This window comes from Lepisosteus platostomus, chromosome 26, assembly GCF_059453375.1.
Source record: "Lepisosteus platostomus isolate fLepPlt1 chromosome 26, fLepPlt1.hap1, whole genome shotgun sequence".
Taxonomy (NCBI): Eukaryota; Metazoa; Chordata; class Actinopteri; order Semionotiformes; family Lepisosteidae; genus Lepisosteus; species Lepisosteus platostomus.
In genome coordinates this window covers 4,471,649-4,486,734 of record NC_142636.1, presented here as the reverse complement: position 1 = coordinate 4,486,734, position 15,086 = coordinate 4,471,649, and the positions used below count along the sequence as shown (strand labels likewise).

The 15,086-nt window shown below is 38.0% G+C and overlaps 1 long non-coding RNA gene across 1 annotated transcript in view; it reads left to right on the top strand.

Annotated features, from left to right (window-relative positions):
- The window catches only part of LOC148639743 (uncharacterized), a 19,483-nt gene extending 4,397 nt beyond the window's left edge, over nucleotides 1–15,086 (top strand). The window contains exons 2-3 of the long non-coding RNA XR_015930560.1: nucleotides 9,508–12,490; nucleotides 13,474–15,086. This is a non-coding gene — a long non-coding RNA (uncharacterized LOC148639743). The remainder of the gene's footprint in view (nucleotides 1–9,507; nucleotides 12,491–13,473) is intronic.

The following is a 15,086-nucleotide window of genomic DNA, read 5'->3' as shown; positions in this document are numbered from 1 at the left end:
GGAAACCATCGCATTCTCACAAGGACTCAAGGCTTTCCAGGGCTTGCTGCATAAACCATTTTAATTAACAATTATTCCGCTCCCTACTTACTCAATTTCTCTATTTAAAAACCAGATTACTCCAGTTCCAGGACTTCACTCAGCACTGTTCTTGATTGCGAGGCAATCCCAGACCTTCTTCCTAGATTCCCCGGGCTATTTTAGGCCTCCCTTCCCTGTGGTTCCGCCCCACATATAGGAGGCAGTTTTTACTTTCCAGGATCTCAGGGCTCTCTGCTTCTCCATTCCCAATTCCACTCCACTCTAGGATTTCTCTGTGCACCACAGCCTCTGAACCAGTCTCTGCCCTAGACACCTTGGACTTTTCTCCTGCTGGACTCCCTTCCAGGTGGCAGCTTCTGTCGACCAGGACTGCAGGACTGTGGGCTACTCCATGCAGCCCACTCACCTCCTTTACTCCCTGTCTAGCAGTCCTGTTTTTGTTCCTGTTTAGTGTCACGGATGTCAGAACGGGATGAACCATGGAATGGCAGGAGACAGGAAAAAGACGTGCGTACTGGGGGGACGGGGGTTTGCTTGGGCTCAGCAGTTCAGGAGTCATATAGAAACCAATGCCCTCAGGCAGTGGACGTGGGGCGACCTGGTGCTAGGCGGGTCTAGGACATCCAAACATCAATGCTGAGCAAAGGGGAATGAGTGACCCAGAAATGTATAGCCCCAGAGAGAGAGACACTGGAAGGACAGCAAGGACAGCGGTACGTGATTGGTTGACCGACAGGGGCACTCGTGGTCCGTTGGTCTGTCGTAGAAAGATTTACAGTAAACGTCTTTACTGTGCCCGTTGTAGTATTGAATATTTATATGGAATTTTACCACTGAAGGGAAATCTTAGTAGCTGAGCATAAAAAGAATATGAGCATACTGTAACACGTGTGAAGGCCATAAACGATATTAATTTTGGAACATAAACATACAGTATATGGCTGATCTCGGTACTTTAAAGAAAAAATACACACCAGTATTCCATTTCTCCCTAAACATTTTAAGCATCGAAGTCTTTTTAATTAAAAAAAGACGTGCTGGTTTGCTATACATACTGTACCAGGAAGATTATTTCTTTCTATTCGAAACGTGTATTTTAAAAGTTTAAGAAGTAAAAACCTTACAGCGTACACAGATTTCTAAACTGATCAGGATCGTTATCTTTGTCTTATCCATAATAATATTCACTGCTTTATCCAGAAAATTAATAATAAACTTTATTTTATATAACGTTTTAAAGGAATAAGTAATTAGATTGCTCATAAACCTAATCGCTTTTTCTACATAAACACAGCGTGATTGCTCTCAAAAATGCTTTTTCTTTTTATTAAGGCTCAGATTTCAACTATAGATCGTATTATTATAAACTTTCTTGGAAAAATGTATTTTATGTAAACCATGTTTGCTATTAATTCATTTAGGGTTAGAATATGTTCATTGTCTTCCAATCGAGTCGAGTTGACATTAGAAGCTTGCCACACCCGGACTGTTACACCAACGCATTAGCATGTTAAAGCGATTTCATTGAGGAGCCTAGCTTTCTTAACTAGTAAGTACTGAACTTCCTTGGCTTTGGAGGGGGAGGTGTCTTTCGCTGGAAATCTCGCCCCCTTCTACTTTGAAAATACCTGTGAAACCGGTTTAATTCATCACAGCCAGCACTCCCGCAGAGAGGGGGGTTGTACTCGTTAATGTCTTAGCCGGAACACATCATTATATCTCATTTTGTATTTCTATAAAAAAATCATTTGCCCAGCTTAACACTATTGCTGTTGTTTTTATCCTGTAAAGCGCTTTGAGGAGCACAGCTTTCTCACCACTTAGATTGCTTTTTGATACCATCCTTACACAAAGCAGAAACTTCTTGTATTTTCTGATGACATACAAGTGCAAAGATTACAGATTTTAATCGTCTTTTTTCTGAACCAGGGAAAATCTGATCATGTTTCTCTATAACAATAATAAAAAACTTTATTTTACATATCACCTTTAAAAGTGGCATCTCAAAGCAATACAGTAGATGTAAACCACAGATTACAAGGTAAATACCCAGACAAATGCAAACGCGTTTTTAATAAAATGCTTTTATTCATTCAGCAGAGAGAGAGCATAAAACCTGGGCATAACAGCTGTTCCTTTTTGATCACTCGCTCTCTGGATAAACGTCTCACCTGTCCTGTTCTTTGTTTTCCTAATTTGCTGATTATGCCTTCTGCGATCCACTCCTGCCCTCACACCTAAAGAAGACTATTTTAAATTTATTTGCGCGGTCCATTGTGCAATTAACCCTTGTATGTGCTGTCCTTAAGGTGATATCACATAAATGTGATATGTAAAATAATGTTTTTATTATTGTTATAGAGAAACATGATCAGATTTTCCCCGGTTCAGAAAAAAATATCTAAAGTATACTAGTTTGTCACTAGTATACTTTTAATACAGTCTTTGCTGTGCTCTAGAGGATCCTTGTGATATTTCGAGCTTTGGTTGAATGATAAGTGTCGCAGTTTAAATAAATTTCGTAGTTGGAAATTATGAAACGCTCTGTTAAAAGCAAGGGAGTTTTTTTTAAACTGAATCAGCGCTGAACTTGTTTGAATTGACTGAGCTCCGTTCTGTACCACACAATGATCCCCCCAAAGTCTCTGCCCCAGGTGATTTGGTTTTTTTTGACAGAGGGTAAAAAACTCTCCTTCTCGCTTGCCCTCCCCCCCTGTGTATTGTCTGTTTTTTTTGTGCTGTCCTTTGACAAAACAAGGCTCACCAGATAATGTGAATCGAAACCTGTTTTTCTAGCTTTTAAAGTCGTGCGATGTGTAAGCGGGAACACATCATTATATCTTACATATGAAAAATACATAATATAGCTCCCAAACAAACGCAAACGTGTTTTTAATAAGATGCTTTTATTCGTTCATAATCCGACAATTTCTTGTCCAGATTTCTTGTCCAGATTGACTGTCAGCGCTCAGGTCTGACAGTGCTGCTCCAGCAGTGCCAGGTTCTGACGCAGCCTCTGTTCTGTGGGCGACAGCAGGACCAGGTCGTCTGCAAAGAGCAGGAACTCGATTTCTGTAATTAATGCAGATCAGTAAATCAAAGGACAAAACAGTTATTGCGCCTGGCTCCTCAATGGGCTTTGACGTGCTAATGCATTGGTTTAACAGTCCGGGTGTGGCAATGTTTTTTATTATTGTTATAGAGAAACATGATCAGATTTTCCCCGGTTCAGAAAAAAAGATCTAAAGTACTGTATACTAGTTTGTCACTCTTCTCATCCCCTCTTTGCTAAATGGCTTTTGAATAGAGTCACATGAAGAGAGAGGTGAAACAGCCCTACACAGCCCTGTCGCAGTACACAAATATAATTATATCTTATTAATTTCTTTAGATACGCGATTCTTTTAATACAGTCTTTGCTGTGCTCTAGAGGATCCTTGTGATATTTCGAGCTTTGGTTGAATGATAAGTGTCGCAGTTTAAATAATTTTCGTAGTTAGAAATTATGGAATGCTCTGTTAAAAGCAAGGGAGTTTTTATGTCCGTTGCAGTTTTTTTGCAACATGAATATAATTATATCGTTATTAATTTCTTTAGATATGCGATTCCATATTAAATTCCCTTTTAATCAAATTCTAAAAGTATGCTTGTTGACTCCGGTATCACGTTAGTTTAAGACTTCGATGCTTAAAATGTTTAGGGAGAAATGGAATACTGGTGTGTATGTTTTCTTTAAAGTACCGAGACCAGCCATATACTGTATGTTTAAGTTCCAAAATTAATATAGTTTCACACGCGTTACAGTATGCTCCTATTCTTTTTATGCTCAGGTACTAAGATTTCCCTTCAGTGGTAAAATTCCATATAAATATTCAATACTTAAACGGGCACAGTTAAGACATTAAATATACATATACATACTGTATACAGTACAGTTTGCATACGGTAATATGTTTATGTTCCTAAATCAATCTCTTTTATGAGCATGTGAAAGGCATGGTGAATCGATTCTAAAAAATTACTGTACTTTGCATGATTGGAAACAAATGCGTGATTGCGAAATGCTGTGGTGTTACTTTTACAAAGACGGTCAATGAAAAAAATAATGTGGACCAGGGCAATACTTTGAGTTTACACTTACAGCTTGTCCAAGGTCATTCATTATTAATACTATTAGTAATAGCTTCGTTAAAGACTTTGATGGCGACAGCTCAAACATGAGAGGTTGAGCTTTATTAGCTCCACCTTGCGGAAATTCTGGATACTATTATTTTACTTACGGTATTATTGGAGAATTTACGGTAACTAGCGGTATTTACCGGTAACTCGCGGTAGACTGCGTAAAGCGCACCGGAAAATAATGCGGTATCGCCCGTGCATTTTGAATGGCTGCGTCTGTAGGAGCACCCTCTGGCTGCAGAGGGCGTGAGAGCTGAGGAAAAAAAGCCCAGAGAGAGAAAAAAACTGCGGGAAAACAAAAAGCGCCGCTCGCGGGGTCAGTAGGAGGCTCAGCATTCTGTCACGGATGTCGGAAGGGACGAACTGTGGATTGGCAGGAGAGCGGAAAAAGACTCTATGCGTAGCGGCGGGACAGGGGTTTGCTCGTGCTCAGCAGTTGTATAGAAACCAATGCCCTCAGGCAGCGGACGTGGGGCGACCTGGTGCTAGGCAGGTCTCAGGACATCTGAACATCAATGCTGACTGGAAGGACAGCAAAGCAGAGGAAACTAGGGACAGGACAGGGTAGGAGTGCCCTCTGGCTGCAGAGGGTGTGACATTTAGTCCTGCCCCTTACATTTTTTTCTTTTCTCTGTCCTCTTTCTGGCCACCTTTCTGGCTCCTCATTAAGGTGACTCCCTCTCTTGGTTGAGGGCTCTTTCCTATTCCTTACCCTCCTGTCTCTCGGGTTCCAACAGAGACTTCTGTTTCTTCCTGGGGAGCCAGGCATCCCGTGTCCACTCTGTCTGGAGAGAATTTCCCTGTTAGCCTGGCCTCCCTTTGGATTCTTGTTCCTGGCCTCTGACTGGGACCACTCCTTGCAGCTGTACTGACTCAGGGTCCAACTATAGGCTGCCATAGATCAAGCAGAGCATTCACGTTGGTCGTTGCAGAATTCTGAGTACGTATGGGATACTCAGCCTCCCATTTAGAGCAAAGTCCAAGTCCCAGTGCAGACAACACTGGTTGTCACATGATTGTCTCTGAGGGTGCACGAAAATGGCCAAGGAGAGCAATGACCTGAGCTTGTGCCGCTGTTTAAACCAACACACAGATGTGTGATGATTGGTTGAGAGTTTGGCGGGCGTTAGAGACCCACATGGTGTTACCACGTCCTGCAAGTCCTTGACTGGTTAATCAATGTGAGAGATGACTCACTGACCCCTGACACCTAGGACTGCAATCCAGATGTCCCCCAGAATTCCATAGACAGATAGGCACCAAGGATGACCATTGATCATGATGGCCAGGCTTAGCTAAGTGCATCCTCATTTGGGAGTTGTTCAAAAAGAAAACACGAAACACGAAAGCATGAATATCTTCTCTGTGGCTGCACCACAGAGATGAAGAGAGAGAGATGGGGCCTTATTTAGGAAAGCACAGCAACTCTTAATTCTGTCTTAATACCAAGCATTGCCGCTAGGGCAGAGCGGTGGCTCTGTGGCTAAGGATCTGCGCCTGTGACTAGAAGGTTGCTGGTTCAAATCCCGTGGCCAGCAGAGGAATCCTACTCCATTAGGCCCCTAAGCAAGGCCCTTAACCCCAACTGCTCCAGGGGTGCTGTACAATGGCAGACCCTGTGCTCTGACCCCAAGCTTCTCTCCCTGTCTGTCTCCTTGGAGAAAAGCTGGGGTATGCAAAAAGATGAATTCCTAATGCAAGAAATTGTATAGGGCTAATAAAGAAACATTACATTACACTTGCCTGGGCTGTTCATCACCTTTCTGTTTTTACTTTCCCTTTCTCCAGGAGCATCCTAGCCCTCAATCAGTCAGGTATCCTTAAGTTTTCCACATTAATGCAGCCATGTTCGGTTCTTGCTGCTTCTTTACTTGTTCTGGCTTCAATCTTTTCTTTAGCTTGTCAAATGTATGACCAATTATATTTAAAGCTGGAGATCATCTTTGCAGTCTAAGATTTTCCACTTTTTTTTCCTGCTGAGAAGTTGTTCATGTTTTGGGTCACTGTCATACTGCAAAGATAATACTTACTTTTATTGCTGTATTTTTCCAAAAGTAATGTACAGTATTGTCATGGCTTCTAAATTCTGAACTGCCCATATTCTATTTTTTAAACTGCTTTACATTCAAGTGTTGTACTGCCATCAGGTTTTAACTGTGTTATCTTCTCTGTGATGCTGCAGGGGGCACGGTCACCAAAACAGGCAGACGTGCCTCACAGACAGACCCCAGGTCTGTTTCAGTGATCAACAGCAGTTTTATTTTTTCATACCAAAAGGTAAAAAATAAACTTATATAAACCTAGCTCTTTGTTTAAGCACCTGTCTGCCACAAGTATGTCTACATAAGCTGCCATTGAAAAAAAAAAAGTTTTCTTCCACATTCACAAGCCAGTTCTCTTTTCAAGGTCAGTATTTATATACAGTAGCATCGTTCTCCAGTCCATGAGTTTAATCTTAAATCCTTCTCTTTTAAGCAGCTGGTTCCACATTCTCCCCTCACTTCTTTCAGTTTCACTTTCAGGACCTGTCCATGGTTTTTGTTCTCCTGGCCTTAAATGAGATGTTGTTTTATTTAGTTTTCCTACTTAATATAGCTCAGGGGTTATAAGAAATGGCAATCTTCTTATTCATGTGCGGATTCCCACTATCTACCATTAACTGGTTTTTAGATCTTTCCTCTGTTGAGCTTCTTAATTCTATCACTCAGATGATGCTAGAGGGCAGTGTATTCCATCTTTGAGTGTGGTGTTGTATCTTGCTCACACAGCATTGCAATGAGACCTCATGTATTTTTCAGGCATTTTTATGTTACTATGAATATCATGGTTATGTATATCATGAAAAAAGTGTACTGAAAATTCTCCATGTATTTTTAAGGTTAGGGGACTGTCAGGTCATAAGTGTGGAGCTGTACTGTATGTAGGACTCTAATGTGAGTTACTACTTCTTTAAGCATGGTTCATTTCCTAAATTTGTTTAACAAGCTTAACTGTTTAAATACTTACCAAAATGTAACTGTATATAGCAATAAACACATATAAGATATTAATGATCTTCATCATTCAAACCAGATTTTTTGTTTTAAATTCTCAGAATCAGAGTTTCCATTTCACTACTAATATTAACACAAAAGGATTTCATACGTGAAAGCTTTTTAAAAATGTCAGTCCACACAAATCCACATGAAGTTCAAGTGGGGATCTGAATTAGTAAGTAGTCCACAAAGAAATAAAGGAGGTCAATTCCATACTGAAAAGTAGAAAAGAAAAAAATGGTTTGACTGTTGGTGCTTCAGATATGATAATCCACTTTACAAATTCTACATGAAGTATTTTCATAAAAATGAACAGGGATACAGGTGATTACACAAATGATTATTGTACTATGATAAGTATGAAAATATATTCTTGAATTCTGAATACTGATATTTTTGTGTCACTTGGATGAATTAATCGTTCATGACTGATAGTGATGCACTCAAGTAACTTTGAGTGTTTCATAAACACTAAATCCCCACAATGATAGAGTTGACAGGGCACTGATCAAATCCACAGTTCTCACAGCCACCAACCTGGAAAGACATTGCAGCAAAACACATCATCGGTAGGTCAGTTGTGGGTTCAATTCCCCATCAATATTCATCAACAATTATCAAAGCGATTTCAACAAAAAGTCAGGTGGACTCACTGGTACTGAAAGCAAGACCTCTTTAGTGATGAATCAAGGTTTTGTGCAGACCATCCTGGCTATCATTTACAGTGGTATAGATGTACAAAAAATGGAAATTGTGTGCAACAGTCCCCTTGAAATAGAGGTGTAACGCTCTGGGCAGCAGTGTCTAGTAACTATTTTAGTTATTGATTGCTAGATGACTGCATGGTGCTACATTGATCAAGTTTTCAAATGTGACTTGCTGCTCTTCCCGTGGGCTCATGACAACATGACAGCAGGACAAGGCATGTTGAAGAATTTCCTAATTTATGGAATCAGATGGGATAAGGTCTCTATGCTCCACCAAGCATGTCATAGAGGAATTGGAAGGGCTTCCTAGAATGATGATGCAGATTCATGAAACACTGAACACAGCTCATAGCCATGGCCAGTGTCTCATAGCCAGTGTCTCACTTTAATATTTTTTATATTATGTACAATATCTTGTGTACAGAACCCCTCCAGGCTACAATGTGTTCTGGTGACTCTATGTTTAATTATTTTGGTAATACATTTGTGAATGTCATGCAGTTGTAAATAAGTTTCTTCTGGTGCTCAGAACTTAAATGAGTAAATAAATACTTTACCAAGCCATAATACTTGTCCTTCTCCATGACACCTAACCTCATTATGTATCCTGTGATCAAGCTGAAGTGGAAATATATTATGTTTTTCACCCACCATCTCTTAAGAGATATGACCTGATTTTCCTGTAACCACTGTTGCAGAGCTGTTAATATGTTAGCAGCCCAAGCATTGTGCAAATATACTGTAATAAAGCACCTCAATAGTTAAGCACACATTTACTAATATTACATTTACTTTTTTCTTTCTTGCCTGACCACCACATTGTGACACCGACACTCTTACAGGGTGAGGAAGGGAGGATGGAAACAAAATTGTTTAAATTATTTAAGCAAGAGACTTGCAAAACCATTTATATTAAACACCCACACAACCATAGCACATTGCTCTGTGTTGGGTGAGATAACCTCTGTTACACTGAAACTGATAATTGTTTTTACATCAGTACAGGTTGCTGAAAAGTGTTTGCCACAAAAATGGTTTTTGTAGCTGCTAAAGACATGCAAAACAATTGTAGGTTGTATCTAGATATTTCTGAAGTTTTTGCAAGTTGAAAATATAATGAAAATTTTGCAGAGCATATAACATTCTTGATATATAAGAGCATTGCAAATGTACTGTCCATGCCCACAGTAAGAAACCTCTTAGAGGGAACAACATGAGATGCAGGAAAACAAGAGCTCAAGGTTTGTATTTTTGCTGTTCAGGAGGCAGTTTATTGGTGGGTACAGTATGCATACTGCAATTGTGATTATTTCAGCACAAATAAAGTGGTATTAAAAGCAAAGAGTTCCTCTGCATTTTTAATTATGCCAATATACACAGAATATTATGTATTACCTAATATTATTATATGAATAGTATCATAATATTGTCTATTTATTATCTTATAGATGCAGCCATCTAGAATGTATGAGATGCCAGGTTGTATGCTGTAGTAAGATCCACGGTATAACTAACAGTGCTGCATCATGTTTTTTGTTTTTCAGATAATCTGATCTAAACTACTCTAAAACTGCCAGATGATGCAGTGAATCCTTAAAGGACTGTTGCTGTGTGTGACTGTCAGAAAAAGTGGTACCATAATAAATGTTTATTACACCATTGATGTTTATTAAATCATTAAATACAATAATCACATTGTTGAGACAGGATATTGTAAACATTTTACTACCACGACTTGAAATCAAGTTCAAGTTCAAGTTCAAGTTCAAGTTTATTGTCATTACGCTCATATACATGGTATATGGTATAACGAAATGCTATTTCTCTATGCTATTTGCTATTTCTTATGCTAGCTCTCGGACATAAGTAGTACGAAGAGAAAAAAAACAACAGCAACAACAACAACAATACAATTGTGTAGCAAAAGAAAGACAGAGACTACAGGCAGTGTGCAAAAAACAACAACAGGCAATGTGCAAAACAACAAAAAGATAACAGGTTATGTGCAAAAAATTAAAAAAAATAAAAATAAACTTGAATTTGAAATAAGGTGTCACAATACTATATTCTGTGAATATCTATACAGATTCAAACTTTATTATTACAAAACACTGCCTTCATCTAGATGCAATTATTTACTTAATATTAATGTTTCCCGAAAGCAGGCAGTAGCTACTAGCTCACTGTGCCTGTTAAGGCATATGAGTTAACATCAGTCGGAGGGGAGCCAGCTACAGAAACAGACTAAAATTGCTCACAGACACCGAATTAGCTTAGAAACTCAAATTCCCATAAAACCCACTGGATCACTTCTTGGCATCTCCGTCATGATGTCCTGTGCTGCCTGGCTGTGGTGACGTCCTGCAGGTCCCACCCAGTGCTGGTGCTTCACTGTTAGTTGTCTGGTGTCACCTACACACATGCAGAAGGAATTTACAGGCACTCTTTTTTTAAATGCTTATTTTACTTTGTAAAAAAATATGTCCTGACTACTTATAACTTAATTTAGCATTAAGACAAAATATAGCTTATTTAAATGCATATGTAAACCTGCAAAGACGCATCTATAACAGACTATAACAATAAACTATTTCTAAAATAAAGTATATGGCTGAGTAATTTTGCATTGTGAAACAGACCAACTTTTATTTTTAATAATCATTTAATATTCTATATATTTTGAAATATAAAATTAATAAAATATGTCAATAGAGTATACTACTTAAATATTTTTTCTCCAATAATAATATCTTCCAGGAGGCTGGCATTGGCCTGGAATCAAACTTGAGCGTTTTGTGTAGCAGCCAAGAATTCTTCCACTAAGCCACCAATGCTTCTCACAGAGACAGATTTAAAGCATATGATCATAAGTCATTCTTAGACTCATTCAAAACTACTGACCTCTGTTTGTTTTTTTATGTTTAATTGCTTTTAAATATAGCACGTTTTGAAAGGGATAATGTATTTTACTGTTAAAACCTAAAATGAAATTGTCTTCTAATTACTATTTATTACGACTTGCTAATAATTCTGTGAACTGTGTTTAACTAAAAAATACAAAAACTTATAAGTTTTGAAGCACATTCTAAATGGTTGCATCTGTATACAGATTTTAACATACATTTAAACAAATATTTCCCACGGAATATGAATTTAATCAAAATACTAAATAATACTCTCACATAAAATATTTGTATAAATGTATAACATTTCAACTAAAAATATCCTTAATTCTGAATGTTTTTATTTTAAAATGAGCTGTTCTAAACAGGGAAGATGTTAGATGATTAACAGAATTGCTCACATAATACACAGACAGAGCTGAGTCTTTTTAATAGAATGGATAATGAATTAATCTAAAAAATCATGACAGATGTGGATAAAGTGCAAACAATTATTAATGAATTAGACCTGAGGACAGACTAAAATACTTAAAACAGAACGAATGTGACAGTCTCCGATATTTTGCTGTAGCAAGTTTTGCACAGACAGTCTGAGCTTTTGTACAGTACGCAAACCATACAGGAAAGACAATATCTGAAGTATTGATCATACAAGAAATTCATGAAGAAGCTAAAGTGCGTAGATACAGTTGTACAGATTTCTCCCAAATCTGAAAATCGAAAAGCAGAGGAGAACTTTCTATTTCAGCTGTAGCATTAGAAGAAACTGGACAACAGGGCAGTTCAGGCTTTTGAAATTAAAATGTTTTTGATAGATAACCGTCACGAACATAAACCCCTCCTCTTAAAGACGCTCCAGCCCTTCCTAGTTCAGTACTCATTCCCTGCACCTGCCTCCGGTTCCTGCCCCCCGTCCTATAAAAGGCAGGCACTAACTCTGTTCCGGGCTCTGCATTGGTTCCTGTACCAGGCAAGTCCGGGACCTGGAGCGCCTGGTCCCATAAAGGTTTTAAGTTCCTGTTCCTGTGCCGGTTCCGACCCGGTTCTTGTTTTAATTCTGTTCGTCTTGGATGGACCGCCCAGCTCTAGACTTTTGCCTTCTCTCGGATTCCCCATTGGACTCAGTTTTGGACAGTTTGCCTCAGCCACACCTTCCCCAAACACCAGCGCACCATGGACACGCCCCCTGTTTTCATTCCTGACCCCTGCATGTTTTTTTTCCTGTGTTTTCCTTACTCTACCCCGGATTGTGTCGTCTGCATAGGGTCCGGAAAGAATGCCTTTGTGACAGATGACCTTTAATTTGATATCAATACTGAAAGAATGCTCCATCAAAGAATAAATAACATGAAACATGTTCTGTTTTTTCCATTCTGTGGTTTTGCAAATGAATAGAACCCACTCTTGCAATCTGTGAAAAAAGAAGTTTTCAAAAGTGCCTCATAACAACCACCCACTCCTTTCCTGTGCTCTGTCTGAGGTGACCACGTTTGGTGATGACCACAAACTCACGTCTCCTCATTGTTAAACTGACACAAGTGTTTTTCATCTTTTTTAATTTTATAAAATCTTCCAGCTATCGAAATGTGGGCCCGTCTTCTGATTTTCTATGAAATCAATCAAGGTAAAAATTAATTTGTTTGTGTTTTTTACATATTCAACTTGACATGAAGTGTCACTTTTTCTGCTCTCATTCTTTTATGTGTACATACAATATTTAAATATTGAATGTTTCAGAGGAAATTGATACATTGTGTTTTAAGAGGAAATTGAGAAATTCTTATTTTACATACAGAAGAATACATAGAGTATTTTTATGCTGATAATGAAAACTAATTATACCAATGTTATTTGTTTCACAGGCGAAGATGTTGAAGACTATACATTTGCAAAAATGCTTTTATGAGTTGAAAAAAATGTTAAAAGAAATGCTTGCATTTGTTAAAACATAATTTAGTATTAGTATTTAGATGTTATAGGGGTTTAATGCTCAATAAAAAGGATTGAAATTTGAATTATGATAATACTGCATGGATTATTTATTATTTACCATGTTACATTTGTGCACAATTATGGACATTTAGATATGTACATTATGTTTGTAAACATATGGACAGTATGTTTGTACTCTTTAGCATATGGTATTACGTCACTGAAATCAACACAAAATAAATTAATTGGGGAATAACATTCTGTAAATATATATAGTAATGTGCAGTAATACATGTGCAGTATTTCCATACAATGTTCTGTTAAGTTTGATGTATTTTCAGCAACATACTGCTTGCTGATATACACATATACCTGCCACTCCAAAGTGTTAATGATGACTGATAAAGGAGATGTTTCATGTAGTCAAAACACTGTACACAGAAAAAAAAGCAATAAAGTGATTAGTAGTTCAGGTGGGTAGTTGCATCAGTATGCGTAGGCTGCAAAGGAACAAGTAATGGGTTTATTCTATGCTGAAAAGAGAAGAAAGAAAACACAACATTTCGGCCGTGGGGCATTCTTCAGGTGTCTTCTTCTTCTTCTTTTTCAGCATGGAATAAACCTTTTACTTGTTCCAATAAAGTAATTAGTTTAATTTGCTTTGTGTATTTTCAGCTGTATTTACACAGGATTTCTACAGACCCCTCCACATGAACGCTACAGCTGGCAGCACAGTCAATCTGACATGTCTTAATCATGGCTCGACGTCCTGCGCTAGTGTTACCTGGCTCAAGGTGGAATCTGACAGCAGTCTCATTGTTTCATTACTCTATTCAGATCAGAATACTGTCACTAGTAACAACGAGAAAGGCTGCACGCTGACAATATAGCACTTACAGCACAGCGACTCTGGGGTTTATTACTGACCTCTGAGGTTTAATAATGGAACCAAACTCATTGTGAAAAGTAAGTGTGAATCCTCTTTTTGTAAATCTTCTTTTAAAAATGAATGTTCAGCCTCTCTTCCATTGACAAACTGCAGGTTGGGAAATAGACTGATTTCGACAAGTGTAAATTGCAAAGCTTCATTTTTGTAAACTTTTCAACTATTTTTGAAGAGAACAAATTTATTAATACAGTGCATTCGTTTTGTGTTTTATTTATTATGCCCATAAGTCATGCTCTTTTCACTGTTGTAGTTTTGTACAAATGCTACAGATTATAGCAATAGGATAGCAACCTGCACTGAAACATTGTCTCTGAACTTGTCTACAGTTGAGTAGTTTGCTTCCACCATACAGTACTTAACAGAAAATAGAGCACCAAAGAAACCAAATATATAATGTGTGTTGTGCCTGAAAACTGAACACCCTATTGACCTTTGGAAAACAGGATCATTTCTAGCAACTCTTGTCCCTTGTAAAGTCTGTTACTGTATAAAGAATCAGATTAAAGCTTCTCTTTGCACTCAAATCAGTCATTATTTAATCTGGCTAACATTACAGTTCTGATTAAGGAGATAAACACATTTGCCATGTATAAACCTCAAGTGCATCATGTAAAATAAAATTAGCAGGTTAAATTGAGTTTTTCCCATATAAAGCAGATAAATGTTGGTATTCTCTGTATTGTTCCAATAAGCATATTAAGTAACACAGTATACTACAAGTGTATTACAGCATAGTACAGGGGTGCCCAACCAGTCGATTGCGGAGTGCTTGCCAGTCGATTGATCATAAGAATTTTTGGCAAAAAATAAATGGGCTTTTTGACTATTTACCTTTTTCGATAGCCTGAAAATGTATTCAGATCTGTGGATGTGATGTCATACATTGTATCACCCTTTGTGTGTGTTTAACACCTGTCGAATGGGTTGTAAAAGTCTCTGAGTGCTGCCTGACACTGAAAAAAAGGCTACAGGAGCTCCGTAAATTGTGTTTTGAGTGCTACCCAAGAATGTTCTCTTGGTTATTGACAAATTCGCCAACAGTTTGATAAGATTATTTGCCTATTTGATAGTTGTAGTGTTTGAGTGAAAATGATGAAGCAAAGAGACCAAAAACTTACCGTTACCACAGGGAATGGGAGCATGATTTATTTTTTTGTAATTTTGCATTCAAATCTGCAATGCTAGAATCTATGCAAAAAAGGAAAATATAGAACAACATTTCAAAACTGCACACAAAATATATGATGTGGACTTTCCCGCTAAAACTGAGTTACACAAAAGAAAAGTGGAAAAATTATGGAAAAAAAATGTCAGCTAGCAGCAGTCGGTTTTCACGAGG